This window comes from Acanthochromis polyacanthus, chromosome 5, assembly GCF_021347895.1.
Source record: "Acanthochromis polyacanthus isolate Apoly-LR-REF ecotype Palm Island chromosome 5, KAUST_Apoly_ChrSc, whole genome shotgun sequence".
Lineage (NCBI taxonomy): Eukaryota > Metazoa > Chordata > Actinopteri > Pomacentridae > Acanthochromis > Acanthochromis polyacanthus.
Window position 1 is genome coordinate 28,086,182 of NC_067117.1, and position 15,375 is coordinate 28,101,556.

A 15,375-nucleotide genomic window follows, 5' to 3' on the forward strand; every position below is an offset into this window, starting at 1 on the left:
GGTCGACTTCCGCAGAGCCAGACATCCCCCCCGTCCCCTGCACATTGACTGACTGACGTGGAGGTGGTCTCCACCTACAGATACCTGGGAGTACACCTGTCTGAGGACCTCATCTGGAGCCATAACACCTCTAGCTGATTAAGAAGGCCCATCAGAACCTCTAATTCCTCAGGAAGCTGCGGTGTGCCGGTCTGGGAGGCCCAGTCCTGAAGAGCTTCTACCGAGGGGCGGTGGAGAGCATCCTCAGCACTGGCATCACTGTGTGGTATGGCAGCTGCACGGCCGCAGAAAGGAAGGCTCTGCAGAGGGTGGTGAAAGCGGCTCAGAGGACTGTAGGAGGCAGCCTACCCACCACCACTGACATTTATGTCACCCGCCGAGTGGGTTTCTTTTGGATTTAACAGGGAAAATGATCAGATTATTAATATTGTTAAGGTTTTGCACTAGGTTCTTAACGATCGGGTGGAGCACCTTGTCAGCAACAGTAATATACAGAGGGCGAGAAAACCAGATGCCGGTGGCAAACAATCATTTAATTACAAGATGAATTTCTTCTCATACAGTACAGGTTAAACTCCTACGTTACACTCCTCGGGCCTGCAGCCAGCAGGGGAAACAATCCAACGTCACCTCAGTCCTTCGTTAAAATCCGCTTAAAAGGTAAAATCCCTCATTAAAATCCACCGTCTGAATCGTCTCGGGGGCCGTGGGACGCGGGGCACTCAATTCGGCCGTCACGGGATCCGTCCAACTTCCTCCTAAGCCTGGCTCATGTCCGGGGGGAAACCACCTAAAAGACACAGATCCACTGCCAGTACGGAAGTCTCTTTCTCAAAGCCACAATCACGATAACGTGCAAACACCAAAACGCTACTACAGAGTCCCCGAGGGATACTCACCCGCCAGGCAGAGCTTAATTGCCCTGCCGCTGCGAGTATGTCACGTCGTAGCGCTATGGTTTCTTCTCCGGCTTTCTCTCTCGGCGTCACCGTCTGCCTCTGTCCTCCGCGTCGTCCCTCTCCGCTGGGCCACCCTCTCCAGTGCTTATCCCGGACGCCCTGTTGTTGTCCTCCATTGACTCCTAAATAGTTCTCTCCACCAGCCGCCGGCGCCTCCAGCCCCGCTACCATTGGCTCCTGTGGAAGGAAGGGAGAACCCAAACAGGTGCAGCCTATTGCCTCATCAGAGGCGTTTACGGGTAGTGGGAAACTCAAAACTCAATAGAAAATTCTTATAACAATAAAGAAAACATGCAATATAATCAAAACACCAACAATATAAATCCCAAACCATGCAATGAATACAGAAAAGAAAAATATCAAAACAGACAATAAACTCAGTCCCCACTACCCCCGTAACATTTACACCAACAGATGCAGGAGGAGGGCCACCTCCATCCTGAAGGACTTCACCCACCCTGCACACAAACACTTCAACCTTCTCCTTTCAGGGAGAAGGTTGCGCAGCATCCGGACTCGAACCACAAGACTAAGAAACAGCTTCTTCCATGAAGCTGTCAGGCTGTTGAACTGTAGCAGGTCTCTGTAGACTCTGTTTTCGATCATCACCACCTCTCCCTGCAAACACACATGCATGCACACATCCCCACATACACACACAGGCATACACACGCACACGCAAACAGGCACACACATTCATACACACACTGCACTACTGCACTAGGCTCTTTATTTATTTATCTACGGTCAACCACTACTTCAGAGCCAGAGTTCCTGTCTGTATCGCACTAACTGATGGTCTCATTGCACATCTATTTATGTTGTAGGTTTGTATGTATTAGTAGTGTCTTTTTATACTTATATTGTCTTTTATGGAAGTTTTTATATTGTCTTATGGCTGAAACCAGGACCAGGGTCCAATTTCGTATTGTTGCATGTGCAAATGTGGAATGATATGACAATAAAGAACCTTTGAACCTTTAAGTGATTTTCAGTCTGTAATGTACGTATTACTAATCTCGATAGAAAGCTGAAAGTGAAGAATGGGCTATATTTTAGAAATACATCTATCTTTATTTTCAGTACCAAGAAGTAAGTTCACTGATCAAGCACGTGTGCATTGTTGTGTCAGAATAGCATTGTTGAACAAAAATTAAAAAATGAATAAATATTTAGATTTTTCCATCTCTATGTTTTACGCTTGTTGTTGCACTGTAACATGAGCGTGTTCTATATTTCATCACGTCATGCAGTAATTTATCATCAATACCACACTGGATTATAGACAATATATTATAGAAAATATATTGTACTTTACTTTCATTTGGTGATGTATTTATTAAGTAGCCTATGGACTACACTGTCATTCAAAAGTTTGGGATCACTTAGAAATGTCCTTATTTTTGAAAGAAAAGCAGTTTTTTCAATGAAGGTAACATTAAATGAATCCTAAATACAGTCTAGACATTGTTAATGTGGCAAATGACTATTCTAGCTGGAAACAGCTGATTTTTAATGGAATATCTACATTTTTCCTGTGTTCAGAAAGATCTGGAGAGAACTGTCTCCTGCTATCCACCTTGGACATGACATCTAAAATCTAAAAGATCTAAAATTAAAACAAATAGTTACTGAAGAATATGAGGGCATCATCACGAATGTAGTGAAAGAATCATGTAGTTGTTCATCTTGACAAGCCGCTGTGTTTAAGGGTGGATTTTTTAATGAGTTTTTACACAGTGGCTGCATTAGCCAGGTTCTTCTGTAAAAGAAATTTTAGATCTCAATGGGACTGAAATGAAAATCAAATTAAGAAATAAAGAACGTTTTTCCCATCTCTACAACGTCTGAGTCTTTATCATCTCTCTGACCAACACACTTCTTGCTTAACTAATCTTTGACACATCTAGAGACACATTTCAAGAATAATTAAAACATTGCATGCATCTGCCACAGCAAACGTCAGAATACATTTGTAAATGAAAATCTTCAGTTGTAGGTTTGCAAAAAATTTCAAAACTGTATAAAAATATGTTTTTACTTTGTTAAAATGTGTTTATTTAATGTAAATTCATGGAGAAAGGACAATTTTATTAACTCAAATTGAATTTGGCAGACAATTAAGTGTGCAAAAAACTGAATGTGTCACAGACTGACGGATGAATCCAAGCAGAGAGCACATGGCTGAAGCTGGTACAGACTGGGTTTTTATTTACAGACTGGAGGAGGGATCGTGGGGGGAGCGGAGAGCCGGAAGTGATTCTGGGGATTGGATCCCCGGAGCCTGGGAGCCGTGGACGTCGGCGGTACTGGGGAAGGCTAGAGGTGACACGATGCAGGCAGGGACCAAGCAGGGGAATCAGAGAGGGACACGGAACGGGGGGCATTCCGGGCAAGGTCGCTGAGGGGTTCGGGACTCGGCGGGCAGGACAGGAGTGGATCCGGGCAGCTGGGTCTTCTAACAGAAGAGAACAGAAAAACAATGTTAGTCTTCGACTTTTTTTTTAAACGTAGAGAGAAACCTACGCAGCTAGAGAGTAAACTGACTGTGCAGTCGAATTTAACAATCTGGCAGGGTGTGGAAGGATGAGCCGGTCTTTATTGCAGGGGAGTGTAATCAGTGAACGAGCCGCAGCTGCCCGGATTCTGGGGAGGGATTCTGGGCACTCCACTTGGTGCAGAGCAGGGGAGAAAGAGTGAGGAAGGAGGGAGAGAGGAAGGAGGGAGAGAAGGGGGGAAAGGAGGAAGAAAGATGGGAAAAGGGGATTTGGATGCCAGGTGGGACTGGGGGGGTGAGGAGGAGGCCCTGACAGAATGAGTCTGAATTCTTTATTGTGTTACTTGAGTCCCATGCATGGTTGGTTGGCTCACACCAAAAATGTTAGGAAAACCTGCTTAAAGTTGTCCTAAAACTTCAGAACTTCGTCGAATTTCAGAGACAAATTTCTGCTTCTACATCTATTGAGTCATGAGTTTGACCTTTGAAAAGTTGATATTTTTCATTGCCTACGAGTCAGCCAGTTGTGCAAACTGGAAAGAAAGAAGCAAAAGTGAAGCACTGGCTGAAAGCAAACCAAGAATGTACCTACCTATGAAATCTATAAGGTCTGACTGTCTGTGATTGTGTCATTCATTGTGTGTGTTTGTGTGTGTGTGTGTGTGTGTGTGTGTGTGTGTGTGGGTGGGGGGGGGGGGGGAGTGTTACAGGTTTTTAATGTTGTCTGTGCTGTTTTTGTTTGTTTTGTGGGTCCTTTGACCACTTTTACTTAAAAGCCCAACCAGGGACGGGCATTGTAAATTAGCTCTATGCTACACACTCTGTATGTAATGCATCAGTTCTGTGTGTCCCATGACAATTGCATGGTCCCTGATTAAATAAATTAATAAAATAAAAACAATTCTTCCAATTAAAGCTGCATCTTTGAAAACTTAAAGCACATCTGACAAAAGTGAGTAAGAAGACAACATTAACACTTACATTCATGTTATGTAGCTAGTATGTTGTTTCTGTGCCAGCAGCTCTGACTGCATGCTTATAGATCTATTTTTCCCTCCTGTGAGATACAGATCTGTTTATAGTGCTGAGTGAACTTAAAAAAATACTTCTGAAAATCTCACATCTATCTGATCAGCTGCTGTGTGACTGCTGTCTGAACTGTCTGTACCTCATGATATGAAACAGCAGGTGAATGGGAGAGTGTGTTATGGCTTTAGGGGAAGAGAGGTGCTGGGCATCAAGCCACAGATGTGACAGCTCACGTCAAATACACTACTCATACATAGGAAGCACATAAAGCTGTCATGTAGGTTGATAAGAAGAACTGAAAAGAATTTTACTGCTTTTCAGGAGATTCATCCCATAGATACATGTCGATACTGCACTCACAGCTGCTGTTCACTGGAGTCCGAAAAAAAATGGCAGTATTTCCTGTATTTACATGTTAGGAAACCTATAATTTATTCAGTGAATCTCAGATACTCAATATCACTGATGTTTACAACAGAAACTTAATTATCAAAAGCCTAACCATTTAAGTTATTAGTGTAAAAAAATAATAGACTGGCTGCACTAGCTTTAATGTGTGGTGAGGCCGGGTTGTCCTGACTTCTTTGTATATCCAGCCTTCACCTTCCCGGAGTAGAATTCTGCTAATGATCTTTAGGGCTGGACCCGAATGTCCCGAATATCTGAATATTCGTTCGAGACGACGGTATCCGGATATTACCTGAATGGCCGGGTGGCTGCAGACTCTGACGTCACGGTTCACTTCGTTGCATAAACACAAGACAGGATGCGGAAGACCTCCGCTGTTTGGGAATTCTTGTTACAGCCAGGCAGAGTAAACAGGCAGACAGGTAGTGAACAAAAGATTTAATATATTAACTCAAACAGAAAACACTCCACATGGGAGGCCCAGGAAAAGGACAGAACGGGGGATTTAAAGTAACTAAGAGCGACGGGCCAGTCGGCCGTAGTGGGGAATAATTAAACTAAAAGGGGAGGGTGACTCACATTTGTCCGGGGGTCGGGAGACGAGGCAGGATCAGAGGAACGGGGCCGGACAGAACGGGGCAGACGGGACCGATGGAGGGGATGTGGCAGGACGGCGGGGTGGAGAAGCCCAGAGCAGACGGCCGGAGTGCAGAGCGGAGGGGAAGACGAAGCAGACGAGGGTTTCCAGGATGAGGGGGGGAAACGGGGCAGACGAGGGTTTCCAGGATGAGGGAGGAATACGGGGCAGGCGAGGAAGTCCAAGGCCGGGGAAGAGACAGAGCTCGAACAGAGGTGTGCATCTGACGGGGAACCGCAGACAATGACCCAGCATGGAGCAGAGGGGAGAGCCAGGCTTTATACTCCGCTAATCGCTGATTTGAATCAGCTGCGCTCCTCCGCAGCCGTTCTTAACTTGATGGAGTGCAGCACAAGAGAGGGAGGGGCCATGACAATTCTTCAGTTTAACTGAAGACAAAACGAAGGCAGTGTGCAAAACCAGATGAATGGATCCAAATACTCAGGCAGTCTCCGCCACATCTCCAGAAACCACTATTCGGGCCAGCCCTAATGATGTTCCTACCTGACCTGTCAGCCATGTAAGCCATTTACTCTTTCCGCATTCACACCCCAGCACTCCCACTACAACCCTCCCTACTTTAAAACAGTTTGCTCCATCTGTCACTCTAAGAATAACTGAAAAGTTTGAAAGCAGAGTGGTCTCACCCACTTTCTATAGTTTTAGAGAAAAATGGGTTCAAAGTTTTGTGTTTTCAAGAATGGTCTACCATTCAAAGTGCCACTGTAACGCTATATTCAGATTGTGGGTTAGACCTAGCCTAGCTGCGCGAGACAACCCACGGCAACGAATTTAATTCTCTGCCAGGGTGGGTCTAGTTACCCTCCATAAGGATCGAGGCTGGATTCTCCTAAAACTGGCCGGACCAATCACCATGAAGTGTAGAGTCAGAAGGCGGGCGTAACGAAGTGACGACAGAGGCGCGACGATTCTGACAGAAACAACCAGCACACAATAAATGGTTATCTTTCGACTCGGCTTTGGCCACAGCCCTTAAAGATTTGAAGCTAAAATTCAACTTGAAAGATAAACAAAGGACGGCACTTAAGTGTTTCATTGAGAAGAAAGACGTATTTGGACTTATGCCGATGGGATATGGCAAATCCTTAATATACCAGTTGGCTCCGCGGCTCCGCTGGTTGGGAAGCTAATGGGACTTAGCCACAATCCGCCGGTGCTCTCGGAACTACGTCAGCCTATTCGTTGCGTTGATTGGTTGTATACCTACCCAATTGCAGCAGAGGGATTTGATAGACAACCTTTTAGCCCGCCTCCCTCCCTGTCGAGCTTCCCTAGACCCTTGTGCCGTCAGAAACATGGGTGTAGCATGGCTAGGCTAGGTTAGACCACTTTGACACTAAAAATTTAGACCATGAAATAGGACAGAAATTATATAAAACTCAGTTTGTTTTTTGTGAGTTAGACCACTCTGTTTGCTATTTTGTGTTAAGTAACTGTGCTAAAAGGCTAATTGATGATTAGGAAACCTTTGTGCAATTATATTAACACATGAATAAAAGTGTGAGTTTTCATGGAAACATGAAATTGTCTGGGTGACCACAAACTTTTGAATGGTAGTCTAAGCATGTGTACTTGTCCCTCATAATAAGCACAGAATAACACAGGCTGTAACTTTCTATAGAATGAAGCAGATGGTTACAGATTGGCCAGATGTTACAGATGTGTCAAACACATTGGGTGAACATAGCACAGGATTTCTGGACAATCTAGAGGAGCAGTCAAAGCAGCCCAAAGGTCAAGCAGTGGCTAACTACACCTCTTCTACAGATAAATAATAAAGATGTGCATGACCAAGATTCCCCTCTCTCTCCTCAAAACAATTTTGTTTTTTGAAAACCATTTCTTTCACCAGAACATGTGCAGTCATTGTATTTGCAGTGTAGACAAATTTTGGGATGATATCCAGAAGATCCAGCAGTTGGATAGCGATGGGACTTTTCCCCTGACTTTGGCACCTGAGATTGGCGGTTCAGATCCTGGTCAGGGTGCAGTTGTCCAGTGAGGCAAGGTCCTTAGTGCTACCCCACCAACCTACCTCATGTTGTATCTACTCGCAGATGTAAGTTGCTTTGGATAAAAGTGTTTGTTGCATGAAACTAGACGAGCCCCCACTAGGGGGCATAACCACGCCTATGCATGATATTCTGTATCAATTTTGATCATCCTACGTATCTCCCTTCCTACTTGATCTGCTGACCTGTAACCCCACAACTGAGCAGGGGACCTTAGACTGATCTTCAGTGCCAAGTTTGATTATCCTGACTTCAGCATTTGCAGAGATATCGGACCGAACATACATACATACATACATACAGACAGACAGACAGACAGACCCAGCCAGATACCGCACCGAATGCAGTAACCCTGCTGACGTACGTCAGGCGTGGTTAATTATAGAATATAGATCCCAATAAACTTGGGTGGAGATTAACGGTATGTCTCATGTACCCTTGCAGACCCTTCTGGGCACATGGACATGTAAAGTATGAACTAGACTTTGATAAACACGTATGTCTGCTCCTTTCCTACCTTCTTCCATTTAATTTTTCTATCTCTTTTAGATGGATTATTACCTGGCATTCTGTAACAGTGCCCTGGCACCCTGAATGAATTTATTTTTTCAACAGCAGAAAATGAGACCACAACAGTCTCTTGACATGAAAAAGAAATAGGTATTGGTGGGGTAACGTCTATCTTGTGGCCAGAGCTGCATCTATGCTATTTCAGGCAGGATGCTGTTCCCTCCTTTCCTTTAACTGCTTCAGGTTCCCACTTTTTTTTTGTTTTTGTTTTTAACCCAGGCTGGTTGTATAGTCAGCCCACGATCCATCAAAACAGAAAACCCAACAATTAGCGACAACGCGTAGCAAAGACAAATGCTCCTTTTCAGCAAATAGACTCAAAATTGTCACTTACACCAGGTAGAAGTGTTCAGTCATGGTATTGACTGCTTATTTTGCTCATGATGTATCTTCTAGTGCATACAAAATAATATACTGACATGTTAACAAGGTAAAAAAAACGTAGTGTCTACAGATACGGACCGTACCCGTAGCCTGTGGCCTACGGATACGGCACTTTACCTTACCATAAAAATTAATGAGACGTACATGAATATTAATGAGTCGGCTGATGAACGCGCTTTGTGATTGGCTGGTAATCCGACGTACATAAATATTAATGAGCCGGTTTGGTAATCCGATTGATGAAGGCGCTTCCGTGATTCGAGGTGAATCTGCGTGCCGAGCCTGTCATGTCAGTCATCTGCTGTTCTCTTTTCTATCATGCATAATGTCTTATAAATATCATTATCTGACTTTTTCACGGACAGCGATTTGGGGGTTGAAATCGGCACTACTATTAAAAATAGCAAAACTTTTTATTCACGTGACCCTGTTCTTATAAAGCACAAACAGCAAACAAAACAAATGGCAGAACTAACAGCCAGCAAACTACAAGTATTTTTTTACCTTCAAAAGTAGCGACAGACTATTACATATTAACAACCTAAACAAAACCCTGACGTATTTTCTACGTCTGTCAACACAGACACTGCACGTCAGTCACTTTCATGTTAGCGGACTCTGTTGAATGGCTAATTTACATCACCACAAACAAATCTCACAATATCACAGTAAATCGAGTTTGTGGTTTTTTTTAATTCATGCCGAATTAAAGAGCTGCTCCTCACCATTCACGAGTGTTTGTTTCATATTCGACATCCTTAACTTTATCTTGTAAATTAGCGTCCGAAATTAAATGGGAACATTTGCAATGGAGTTCGTCAGCCGCTTCCACCACTGAACGCGGTAAACTAATTAATAGGAACTGGACTTCAAACAATTTAGACACGGCGTCTAAAAGCGTAAAAACTGCAATGTTTAAAGTGTGAGAGGAGACGGTGTATTTTTGGTTAAATTATACAATGTTCGCCGTCAAAGTCATTCACATAAACTGCCTGTAATGTGCAGCAAATAGTAGTTAACCGGCGCCAGCTCTTCAGTGACCTTAACGGGTCCGTACCTCTAGTACAGATGCTACAGGTACGGGTCTGTACCTGTAGCATCAACCCAGAGGGAATATTGGGTCTCTCCCCAGGGCTGGTTGCTGGGCTGTGGAGACATACGAGACGTGTCTGTAAACAATGCAAATGCACAACAAGTTTAGTGTCTATAGAAGTGATTATTCATAAAAGCACTAAAGCTTGTAAAGAACAAGAGGGAGGAAAGCGTTACAGTTTCTTCCAGCAGTATGTTGTACTGAGTTTTGTTCTGGATGTGAGTAATTCCTGAAACATCCAAATTTGGATTTAGGTTGAATTTGCACCCACAGTAGTCATTGTGCTTTGGGTACCATTAACTTAAAATTGTGTCTGTAAATGTAAAAATGTCTGTAAAACACAACATCACTGTCCAGTCAATAGAGCAACATCTGTGCAGGATTACCAAATGTGTTATAAGTGAGACTTCAGGGATCCTGAATAAAATTCTATAGGAGAATTATGTCACACCAAAGATGGCAGTTGTATGACACATGATCCTCCCTTTTATCCAAAGAACCACTCGTCTGTTTAATAGCGGATCTGAGAAACATCCAGCTAGTCATGTTGTTGCACTGAGTCAAGTGTGGTGCTATGAAACTAACTCTGGGTAAAAAAACAACAGCTCTATTTTAAACCTTTTTGGGGGGCAAAGTTGCCAAACCTTTTTAGGTTTTCATCAGATTTGACTGGTGGATTCTATGCATGCACTTTTAATGCTCTGTTCACCATTGAAATTACAGTTATGTCTACATCTATATATTCATTTTTGACTGGAACCTGGTCTTACAGTCCAAAATAAGCACCATACCATGGCGTTATTATGACGACTGCCAGTCTTACCTCACTGTCTTGTTCCTCTCATCTGATTTGCTCTCCTCTACGAAAATTTGGTTTAGTAGAATTTTAGCATTTGAACAAAACATATTCACATGCTATTCTCTTCTGAAAGCCAAATTTCAATTTCCTTTTGTATCCCAATCAGCAGGTTTCTGCAGGTTGCTCACTTTCTTTTAAAAACTCGGTTGTATGTCTGAACAGGTTTTCAGTTTGGGCTGTGCCATTCACCACCCACCTGTCCTCGCTGCGTTCTGACTTACGGGTATTAGCCTGCCACTGGCCGACCATTTCACTTAACATTAGACCTCATATATTTGATGACAGGGCATTCCCTCTGGTCTGATTAGCAAATGTTTATTTAGATTACAAAATCCAGTGTGGACTAACAATGTATGAGCTCACCACCATCAGTCCTCTCTGTCAGTTCAGGCAAAGTATTAACTGTAAGCCATCTGTATTTTGGCAGAGCTCAACAGTCAATCACATATGTGCATAAAGAAACAGACTTTAAAGTGTAAACATATTGTTCAGGTAGAAGTCACGCTGATCCAGACAGAAATGTGAGTTGTTCCACAAACCCGTGTAGACAGCTGGATAGGTTGAAAGAGAAGTGTACCACTACACACAAGTGCAGATGTCAGGCACAGCAAAAGTGTAGAAAATTTTATGGGTCAAAAACAACTGAAAGGCACTTGAAAGTGAAAACTTATGTTTCAGCGTGTGTCTAAATTTGGAGACAGCTGTGTCCAATGACACGTGAGCACTGCTGCCACTGGTGTGTGTTAATATGTGAATAGAAACACATTGTTCAGTGCTTTGTAGAATCTAGAACCTGTTAAAAGGCACCTTATATGTAGGAACCACATATGTAATGAAGTACTCCTGTTTCTTGAGTGGATCATAAATCTTTTTACACCTATCTTCTTCACATTTACAAATTTGTGCATAAATATTCTACAAACAAGTGTATCATCTTTTGTCTACACAATGATAATTCATCATATACATGTTTTGTACAGATTTATTTCAGTACATGTTTACACTTGTGTACTCATTAGCAAAACTCAGTTTGCTTTTACAAATAGAGGAGACATTTCATTTCATGTACATGTTCACATAGACTGTAGATTCACAGATTCTTACACACATTCACAAATGTAATAACACAAATAAATATTCAGATTAAACTGAATTTTGCACACATATTTGCAGATGATCCTGATACAATAAAACTCTGTACTTAATATGTTTGGGCCCTATTTAGACTTAGATGGAGATGACACTTACCTGGCTGAACCAAGATAAACCAGCTCTCAAAATGCACATTGGTTTGAAACACTCAATCTCTGAGATGAAATCAGTTGACAATCAGACAGGGTTAGCATACCACCTGGAAAACCCACATTTAAAAAAAAAAACAAAAAACCCAGTCTTCACGTTCTGCAAAACCCAGGGAAAAGGAGAGAAGTAGTTTAACATATCTCTTCATATAATCCCAGACAGACTACATGATGCTGAAATCAAGGTCCTGTTCTTCTAGTGGCTGACAACTGTTCGTTCCAGCTGCCTTCCTAATGCTATGAGAGTACAAGTAGGAAACACTGATGCATTCTAAGAAGAAGAAAGCAACCACTTAGTCTTCAGAAAAATAAAAAAGAATCTTTTAATGACTGAAAATGTATGGAAAATGTAGTTGTTGTTTTTTTGTAGAGTGGGAACAATGTCTGTCTCTTGGTTACTTTTGCATGAATTCTCCAACCATGGCACCATTTATAAACTTTCATTCATTCCTCCCAACTGGCATTTTCTTCATAGAAACAGATGATTGTGTTTATTGAAGTATTTTAGTGCCATCCCTGTTCATTTTATCCTGGAGGCTCCTGTGTATTGTGGACATCATAAAACAGGATTTGCGACTGAGGAAAATACTGCAGGAACCAGTAGCTCTTTTTACGTCATACCTTTTTAAACCCGCCTTTTGACATTTATTTTCTCAAAACCTGTTAATCTACAGACACTCGGTGCCTCAGACTCAAGTTAGACAGTAGACTCATCAGCAGCCAACCAACTCCTGTGGAGGAGGGCAACAATAACAATATATGTGCTACCTTAAGGCAAAAGGTTGAAGGCTGTGGCTTTAAACAGGGTCAGCTTGACTGCACTAACAGCAGTACTGGATGTTCATTTTGCCGACTTGTGGTTAAGCTTAGAAATTATTTACTCTGAACACTGATCTCATAACAAGACGATCAGCCTCCCACAAATAAACAGCACATTTTTAACAATTCAAACATAAAGCCACAAGGCTCTACAGGGGAAAACGGGACCCTTTATTTGTGGGGGCTTGATCCTATCTCTGGATTATCCTTTGTTCACTACCAATCTTAAAAAGTTCTCTTCAGACAAGAAGGACTCCTGCTTTGTTCTCAAGAGGACTTCTGTTAAGGTGATTGACACGGTGTATTACACTGTTATGAGATGGAGTCAGTGCAAAACGCAGACAATCATTTTTTTCGATCTTATCCAACAGACTCTCATTGTTGTGAGACAAATGATAAACCCTGGAATCTAAATTGAAGCTATGCGGTCTTGAAGGCTTCATTCTTCCTCTTTTTAATCTGTGTCCTTATGGAAGAATGGGTAAGGCATTTAAAATACCGTTAAATCTGTGACTGAAACTCACGCATATATTATGTAACACTTGATATGTTAGGAAGGAGGTGGGGTTTGTGTTCATTTAGAAAAAATAAGAGAATGAGCTTAAAAAATATAATCTCAGTCATTAAATTTGACTTCTCAAGCTGGAATGTGAGCTCACATAAGGAGCTTTTTCAGCAGCGCAACAGCAGCATATTCACATATAACAGACCTGATATTCATACAGCGCCTACAGTTGTTACACCAGGTCTTTTGATTCCACTGCTGTTCTCTGATCACATGTTAATTTATGACATGTAAAAAGACAGATAATAGCAGTCATCACAATAATTGCAACTCTGCCCTGGGGTTCAAAACAACTGGTACTGGGAATTTGAGATAATTGGCATTCCTACATTTTGCTACTAAATGTTCTTAACATATTGAATGGAAAATTCTGCCCAGGATCAGCCAGAAGCATGGAGTTTTTTCAGTTCCGCACCTTAAGACATTTGAAGAATTGTGTTTTATCGGCATATAATGATAATAATTACATATAATTATAGTCATTTTGTTGTGAAGGGAACTATGATTTTCTCACCTTGAAAGAAATGGAAAACATGAAGTTGGATCCAAAGAGCTATACTTTTCAGCATCCCCTGGTAATGTTACAGACTGCATGTATTATTTAGCAAAATATATGTCCTATATATCTCATACCATATACCATATATTAGCACAAGTTGACAACAAAGCTTCTTAATAAATTTGGCCATAACCACAATGCTCTCTACACAGAGGAGAAAAAAAATGCTAATTGCAGAGGACAAAAATCAGGACATTTTTTTGTACAACTGATCAGGGAATCTTTGGAGAAAAGAGAAGCAACAGACCTTGTATACATTGCTACTGCCTGAATTCTGTAGCCCTTCAGTGACTGTAGCGGGTCAAAGATCAGGGCTCTCTGTGGTTAACTTTCTCTACACATTTTCAAATGACTGGAGATTATGGATAGATTTGGAATGCAGCACTGCGATAATCCCTTAAACCACAGAGCAAGCAGAGGAAATATAATGTCTATAACTTCTGCTCCCCAAAGGAGAGGAACAGAATACCGCACATGTGTGAGATATCAAGTCCTCTGTTCATGCCTTTAAAGCTGATCACCCCTGATGACATTAGCGAGGCCCCGACTGCACATATATACATCTGTTATCACAGTCATCCCTCAGTTTGATAGACACTCCTCATCAAAACCAACAGTGCAACCAGGGGTTCCTCGTTTCTCTCCTTTATACAGACGCAAAAAAACAATGTATCATTCCCGGTACATTACGTTTTATGGGACATGTATTCACATGCCACAGAGCCGCCACCAAACTGGAGTCCACCTCTAAGCAGTTGGGGCTTAATTCTTCTCTCTTGCCAACCTAAGGCTCGGCTGCTCAAGGCAGTTAAAGGTTCTCTGTTCTCCAAGCAATCCAAGGCTCTTAAATTCGGCCTCCTCTCATCTTCACAAACTAATAAAATTTCTAAGGTATCTCAAGCTCTCCCACTTTTTCATCCTGGCTCCTTTAACTCCATCCGAGGCTCTTCTCTCCAAAGCCCAGTCTCTATTCTGTGCTCCACTTACATGGTCACGTGTTATTTCTCCACATAAAATCCACTGAACAAATTATTTTATCTCCTCTGCAACTGAAACATCTTTTAGTCAGATTTTGTTCAGGGGTTTGTCCTGTTCTCCTATCGTCTGGCATTTTGCTCCACAATGCCGCTCCTCTAACAACCCAAAGGTACTTTATTAGAGCATGTTTCCACAATGAACCTTTGTCCTTCACTTCAGTAAGATTTCTCCTTATTGAAATCATATTGTCAGCTTTGGCTTTCACTGAGTTTTGACAAGTTCATAGGAGTGCTTTCTCTTTATTTATCTGATGTCATTATTTAGCCAAGGTGTCCTATCAGTTTGTTTAACTTTATCAGCTCTTGTGTGCACATGCGTTGGCAGTTTTCTTATTGTTATATGTGGATTCAGTAGAGAAGGCCTCATAATGGCTGTCAGCAGAATTTGAAATGAAGCAATCAATTGTAAGTAGCCGCAGTGGGAGCATGAGGTGTAAGGAGGAGGAACTGCATATATGGATGTGCATTTAAAAAATAAATCAAGACAAGGCAGGAAAAAAGCTCAAAGATAGAATTCCAGAATAAAGCCAAACACAAAGTAAAGCCACCTATTGTAAAACCAAGTGATTGTAAATCAGGAGAAGTTTCCAGATGGGTTCAGGGAACATTTCAAATTCTCTCTGTG

The 15,375-nt window shown here is 42.0% G+C and overlaps 1 long non-coding RNA gene across 1 annotated transcript in view; it reads right to left on the bottom strand.

Annotated features, from left to right (window-relative positions):
* Positions 1–512: 512 nt before the first annotated feature.
* The window catches only part of LOC127534105 (uncharacterized), a 30,886-nt gene continuing 16,023 nt past the window's right edge, over positions 513–15,375 (bottom strand). Inside the window, exon 2 of the long non-coding RNA XR_007942063.1 lies at positions 513–3,417. This is a non-coding gene — a long non-coding RNA (uncharacterized LOC127534105). The remainder of the gene's footprint in view (positions 3,418–15,375) is intronic.